Raw genomic sequence first — 7,500 nt, 5'->3', positions numbered from 1 at the left:
ACCACGTGCCTGAAGGCCGCCTCGCGCCGGATTCGGCCCCGCTCATTCGTCGGAGTGACCGCCCGACGCGGGCATCGCTAGATTAGCCGTGGCCCCGATCCTTCCCCATCGACAGCCTTTCGCCCCCTGTGCTCCGGCCTGTTAATAGAGGCGGCCGGTACCCCTTCCTTGGATGAGAGAGAATCCTTAACGGACCATTCGCAGATTTTCGCCCGGCCTCTGTTTACCGAGGCGGCCGGTACCTCCGTCTGCCTTGGATGGACCGCATCCGCAGATTTTCGTCCGGCCTTAGCTTAAGGAGACGGCCGTTGCCTCCACACCTTGGAGATGATATTCGCTCCGGGCTAGAGCCGGGTGAGGTCGTCTCGAACCACGTGCCTGAAGGCCGCCTACGCCGGATTCGGCCCCGCTCATTCGTCGGAGTGACCGCCCGACGCGGGCATCGCTAGATTAGCCGTGGCCCCGATCCTTCCCCATCGACAGCCTTTCGCCCCCTTCGCTCCGGCCTCTGAGGCGGCCGGTACCCCTTTCTTGGATGAGACAGAACCCTTGACGGGCCGTTCGCAGATTTTTGCCCGGGCTTTATTTACCGAGGCGGCCGGTACCTCCGTCTGCCTTGGATGGACCGCATCCGCAGATTTTCGTCCGGCCTTAGCTTAAGGAGACGGCCGTTGCCTCCACACCTTGGAGATGATATTCGCTCCGGGCTAGAGCCGGGTGAGGTCGTCTCGAACCACGTGCCTGAAGGCCGCCTACGCCGGATTCGGCCCCGCTCATTCGTCGGAGTGACCGCCCGACGCGGGCATCGCTAGATTAGCCGTGGCCCCGATCCTTCCCCATCGACAGCCTTTCGCCCCCTTCGCTCCGGCCTCTGAGGCGGCCGGTACCCCTTTCTTGGATGAGACAGAACCCTTGACGGGCCGTTCGCAGATTTTTGCCCGGGCTTTATTTACCGAGGCGGCCGGTACCTCCGTCTGCCTTGGATGGACCGCATCCGCAGATTTTCGTCCGGCCTTAGCTTAAGGAGACGGCCGTTGCCTCCGATCCTCCGGGCTAGAGCCGGGTGAGGTCGTCTCGAACCACGTGCCTGAAGGCCGCCTACGCCGGATTCGGCCCCGCTCATTCGTCGGAGTGACCGCCCGACGCGGGCATCGCTAGATTAGCCGTGGCCCCGATCCTTCCCCATCGACAGCCTTTCGCCCCCTGTACTCCGGCCTGTTAATAGAGGCGGCCGGTACCCCCACCTTGGATGAGCCAGAATCCTTGACGGACCATTCGCAGATTTTTGCCCGGGCTTTGTTTACCGAGGCGGCCGGTACCTCCGTCTGCCTTGGATGGACCGCATCCGCAGATTTTCGTCCGGCCTTAGCTTAAGGAGACGGCCGTTGCCTCCGATCCTCCGGGCTAGAGCCGGGTGAGGTCGTCTCGAACCACGTGCCTGAAGGCCGCCTCGCGCCGGATTCGGCCCCGCTCATTCGTCGGAGTGACCGCCCGACGCGGGCATCGCTAGATTAGCCGTGGCCCCGATCCTTCCCCATCGACAGCCTTTCGCCCCCTGTACTCCGGCCTGTTAGTAAGGCGGCCGGTACCCCCTTTCTTGGATGAGCCAGAATCCTTGACGGACCGTTCGCAGATTTTTGCCCGGCCTGTGTTTAAGGAGGCGGCCGGTACCTCCTTCCTTGGATGACCCACTACCCTTGACGGGCCCATTCGCAGATTTTTGCCCGGCCTGTTAATAGAGGCGGCCGGTACCCCCTTTCTTGGATGACCTACTACCCTTGACGGGCCATTCGCAGATTTTTGCCCGGCCTGTGTTTAAGGAGGCGGCCGGTACCTCCTTCCTTGGATGACCCACTACCCTTGACGGGCCCATTCGCAGATTTTTGCCCGGCCTGTTAATAGAGGCGGCCGGTACCCCCTTTCTTGGATGACCTACTACCCTTGACGGGCCATTCGCAGATTTTTGCCCGGCCTGTGTTTAAGGAGGCGGCCGGTACCTCCTTCCTTGGATGACCCACTACCCTTGACGGGCCCATTCGCAGATTTTTGCCCGGCCTGTTAATAGAGGCGGCCGGTACCCCCTTTCTTGGATGACCTACTACCCTTGACGGGCCATTCGCAGATTTTTGCCCGGCCTGTGTTTAAGGAGGCGGCCGGTACCTCCTTCCTTGGATGACCTTCTACCCTTGACGGGCCATTCGTGGATTTTTGCCCGGCCTGTGTTTAGGGAGGCGACCGGTCCTCCGTAACTTGATCGGATTTCCCTTCCGGCCTGAGTTTATGGAGGCGGCCGGTCCTCCGTAGCTTGATTGGATTTCCCTTCCGGCCTGTGTTTATGGAGGCGGCCGGTCCTCCGTAGCTTGATTGGATTTCCCTTCCGGCCTGAGTTTATGGAGGCGGCCGGTCCTCCGTAGCTTGATCGGATTTCCCTTCCAGCCTGTGTTTAAGGAGGCGGCTGGTCCTCCCCGGTCGGTTGCCAAGCGACCGGGACCCGCAAGTGGGCAGGAACCGTCCACCCAACGCCGGCGAGCCGGGGCCGGTGGGGGCCCTACCAAGGCGGGTCTAACTTCAGGCGGTGCAAACGGGGGAGGGGGGTAAGGACGGCTGCCGGGAGCAGACAGCCGTCCCCGGGAGGGGGTAGTAGCTTCGCGGCGGCCGCCGGGAGCAGACGGCCGTCCGCGGATTCTGCCAATGCCTGTAGGACTTTGAATATTTCACAGCCGTGCTGTGGCACTTAGAAAATTTTTCAGAGATGTGGCACTTAGAAAGTTTTTCAGAGATGTGGCACTTAGAAATTTTTTCAGAGATGTGGCACTTAGAAATTTTTTGAGAGATGTGGCACTTAGAAATTTTTTGAGAGATGTGGCACTTTGAAAATTTTTGAGAAATGTGGCACTTAGAAAATTTTCTCTCTCTCTCTCTGGAAGTGCCGTGCCTTCTTCAGTTCTGCTATCCGAGCAGGGGACGCTTGCTGGCGGCCGTTACCAGCGCTCGGACCAGGCCCAATTGATTTGCATGGAAAACAATTGCGTCCCCCATGCTCGTTCTGACTATATTTTGCGAAAGGGGGGTAAAGTGATGAGTACACTAAGTGGGGGGACCAACCCATGTACTCTAGAAAAAGTACATGGGTTGACAAAAGACCAGTTGGTAATGCACCCCTGGTACCCCAACCCCTGGTACCTTTAGGCACTTAGAAAAAATTTCGCCCAAATTTGGAGGTCGCTCCAGGGGAAGAGGCCGAATTTTCGCCTATTACGGCCGACCGCGGGAACCAGCCGAGGCGGACGCTTTTCGGCGCAAGAGCCGTTGGCACTTAGAAAATATTCGCTAAACTTCAAAGGACCTCCAGGGGAAGAGGCCGAATTGTCACTTTTTCTGGCCGACATCGGGAACCAGCCGAGTCGGACTCTTTACGGCGGAGCAGCCGTTGGCACTTAGAAAATATTCGCCAAACTCGGCCGGACTTCCAGGGGAAGAGGCCGAATTGTCACTTGTTCTGCCCGACATCGGGAACCAGCCGAGTCGGACACTTTAAGGCGGAGCAGCCGTTGGCACTTAGAAAATATTCGCCAAACTTGAACGGACCTCCAGGGGAAGAGGCCGAATTTTCACCTGTTCTGGCCGACATCGGGAACCAGCCGAGTCGGACGCTTTAAGGCGGAGCAGCCGTTGGCACTTAGAAAATATTCGTTAAACTTGAAAGGACCTCCAGGGGAAGAGGCCGAATTGTCACTTGTTCTGGCCGACATCGGGAACCAGCCGAGTCGGACGCTTTACGGCGGAGCAGCCGTTGGCACTTAGAAAATATTCGCCAAAATGTTCCGGACCTCCAGGGGAAGAGGCCAAATTTTCACTTGTTCTGGCCGACTGGGTGAACCGGCCGAGGCGGACACTTTACGGCGGAGCAGCCGTTGGCACTTAGAAAATATTCGTTAAACTTCAACTGACCTCCAGGGGAAGAGGCCGAATTTTCACTTGTTCTGGCCGACATCGGGAACCAGCCAAGTCGGACCCTTTACGGCTGAGCAGCCGTTGGCACTTAGGAAATATTTGCCTTAACTCGGCCGGACTTCCAGGGGAAGAGGCCGGATTTTCACTTGTTCTGGCCGACATCGGGAACCAGCCGAGTCGGACACTTAAAGGCTGAGCAGCCGTTGGCACTTAGGAAATATTTGCCTTAACTCGGCCGGACTTCCAGGGGAAGAGGCCGAATTTTCACTTGTTCTGGCCGACATCGGGAACCAGCCGAGTCGGACGCTTTACGGCGGAGCAGCCGTTGGCACTTAGAAAATATTCGTTAATCTTGAACGGACCTCCAGGGGAAGAGGCCGAATTTTCACTTGTTCTGGCCGACATCGGGAACCAGCCGAGTCGGACTCTTTACGGCGGAACAGCCGTTGGCACTTAGGAAATATTCGCCGAACTCGGCCGGACTTCCAGGGGAAGAGGCCGATTTTTCACTTGTTCTGGCCGACATCGGGAACCAGCCGAGTCGGACTCTTTACGGCGGAGCAGCCGTTGGCACTTAGGAAATATTTGCCAAAATGTTCCGGACCTCCAGGGGAAGAGGCCGAATATTCACTTGTTCTGGCCGACATCGGGAACCAGCCGAGTCGGACACTTTACGGCGGAGCAGCCGTTGGCACTTAGGAAATATTCGTTAAACTTCAACTGACCTCCAGGGGAAGAGGCCGAATTTTCACTTGTTCTGGCCGACATCGGGAACCAGCCGAGTCGGTCTCTTTACGGCGGAGCAGCCGTTGGCACTTAGGAAATATTCGCCGAACTTGGCCGGACTTCCAGGGGAAGAGGCCGGATTTTCACTTGTTCTGGCCGACATCGGGAACCAGCCGAGTCGGACACTTTACGGCGGAGCAGCCGTTGGCACTTAGGAAATATTCGCCAAAATGTTCCGGACCTCCAGGGGAGGAAGAGGCCGAATTTTCGCTCGTTCGGGCCGACATCGGGAACCAGCCGAGTCGGACACTTTAAGGCTGAGCAGCCGTTGGCACTTAGGAAATATTCGCCTTAACTCGGCCGGACTTCCAGGGGAAGAGGCCGGATTTTCACTTGTTCTGGCCGACATCGGGAACCAGCCGAGTCGGACTCTTTACGGCGGAACAGCCGTTGGCACTTAGGAAATATTCGCCGAACTCGGCCGGACTTCCAGGGGGAAGAGGGCCGATTTTTCACTTGTTCTGGCCGACATCGGGAACCAGCCGAGTCGGACCCTTTACGGCGGAACAGCCGTTGGCACTTAGGAAATATTCGCCTTAACTCGGCCGGACTTCCAGGGGAAGAGGCCGGATTTTCACTTGTTCTGGCCGACATCGGGAACCAGCCGAGTCGGACTCTTTACGGCGGAACAGCCGTTGGCACTTAGGAAATATTCGCCGAACTCGGCCGGACTTCCAGGGGAAGAGGCCGATTTTTCACTTGTTCTGGCCGACATCGGGAACCAGCCGAGTCGGACCCTTTACGGCGGAACAGCCGTTGGCACTTAGGAAATATTCGCCTTAACTCGGCCGGACTTCCAGGGGAAGAGGCCGGATTTTCACTTGTTCTGGCCGACATCGGGAACCTCAGCCGAGTCGGACTCTTTACGGCGGAACAGCCGTTGGCACTTAGGAAATATTCGCCGAACTCGGCCGGACTTCCAGGGGAAGAGGCCCGATTTTTCACTTGTTTCTGGCCGACATCGGGAACCAGCCGAGTCGGACCCTTTACGGCGGAACAGCCGTTGGCACTTAGGAAATATTTGCCTTAACTCGGCCGGACTTCCAGGGGAAGAGGCGGATTTTCACTTGTTCTGGCCGACATCGGGAACCAGCCGAGTCGGACTCTTTACGGCGGAACAGCCGTTGGCACTTAGGAAATATTCGCCGAACTCGGCCGGACTTCCAGGGGAAGAGGCCGATTTTTCACTTGTTCTGGCCGACATCGGGAACCAGCCGAGTCGGACTCTTTACGGCGGAACAGCCGTTGGCACTTAGGAAATATTTGCCTTAACTCGGCCGGACTTCCAGGGGAAGAGGCCGGATTTTCACTTGTTCTGGCCGACATCGGGAACCAGCCGAGTCGGACTCTTTACGGCGGAACAGCCGTTGGCACTTAGGAAATATTCGCCGAACTCGGCCGGACTTCCAGGGGAAGAGGCCGATTTTTCACTTGTTCTGGCCGACATCGGGAACCAGCCGAGTCGGACCCTTTACGGCGGAACAGCCGTTGGCACTTAGGAAATATTTGCCTTAACTCGGCCGGACTTCCAGGGGAAGAGGCCGGATTTTCACTTGTTCTGGCCGACATCGGAACCAGCCGAGTCGGACTCTTTACGGCGGAACAGCCGTTGGCACTTAGGAAATATTCGCCGAACTCGGCCGGACTTCCAGGGGAAGAGGCCGATTTTTTCACTTGTTCTGGCCGACATCGGGAACCAGCCGAGTCGGACTCTTTACGGCGGAACAGCCGTTGGCACTTAGGAAATATTCGTTAATCTTGAACGGACCTCCAGGGGAAGAGGCCGAATTTTCACTTGTTCTGGCCGACATCGGGAACCAGCCGAGTCGGACGCTTTACGGCGGAGCAGCCGTTGGCACTTAGGAAATATTTGCCTTAACTCGGCCGGACTTCCAGGGGAAGAGGCCGAATTTTCACTTGTTCTGGCCGACATCGGGAACCAGCCGAGTCGGACCCTTTAAGGCTGAGCAGCCGTTGGCACTTAGGAAATATTTGCCTTAACTCGGCCGGACTTCCAGGGGAAGAGGCCGATTTTTCACTTGTTCTGGCCGACCGGGGGAACCAGCCGAGTCGGACACTTTACGGCGGAGCAGCCGTTGGCACTTAGGAAATATTCGCCAAAATGTTCCGGACCTCCAGGGGAAGAGGCCGAATTTTCACTTGTTCTGGCCGACCGGGGGAACCAGCCGAGGCGGACACTTTACGGCGGAGCAGCCGTTGGCACTTTGAAAATATTCGCCAAAATGTTCCGGACCTCCAGGGGAAGAGGCCGAATTTTCACTTGTTCTGGCCGACCGGGGGAACCAGCCGAGGCGGACACTTTACGGCGGAGCAGCCGTTGGCACTTTGAAAATATTCGCCAAAATGTTCCGGACCTCCAGGGGAAGAGGCCGAATTTTCGCTCGTTCGGGCCGACCGGGAGAACCAGCCGAGGCGGACACTTTACGGCGGTTGAGCCGTTGGCACTTAGAAATTATTCAGACTTCCATAAACACACATCGGCCTTTTGCCGTCACTGCCCGGGATGGGCACCGTGGTAGCTAGGACAGTTCGTGTGACAGCTTCCGCTGGCACTTAGACAATTTTTAAAATGAAAATAAACAGTTCTGCACATACGTGCCGACTATATTTTGCGAAAGGGGGGTAAAGTGATGAGTACACTAAGTGGGGGGACCAAGTACATAAAGCCTACCCTGGTACCTCAGAGAGGCCGAATTGACACATTTTGTGTCCGACCGCGGGAACCAGACGAGGCGGACG

The sequence above is a fragment of the Syngnathus scovelli genome, unplaced genomic scaffold (assembly GCF_024217435.2).
Source record: "Syngnathus scovelli strain Florida unplaced genomic scaffold, RoL_Ssco_1.2 HiC_scaffold_188, whole genome shotgun sequence".
Lineage (NCBI taxonomy): Eukaryota > Metazoa > Chordata > Actinopteri > Syngnathiformes > Syngnathidae > Syngnathus > Syngnathus scovelli.
This window is presented reverse-complemented; position numbering follows the sequence as displayed.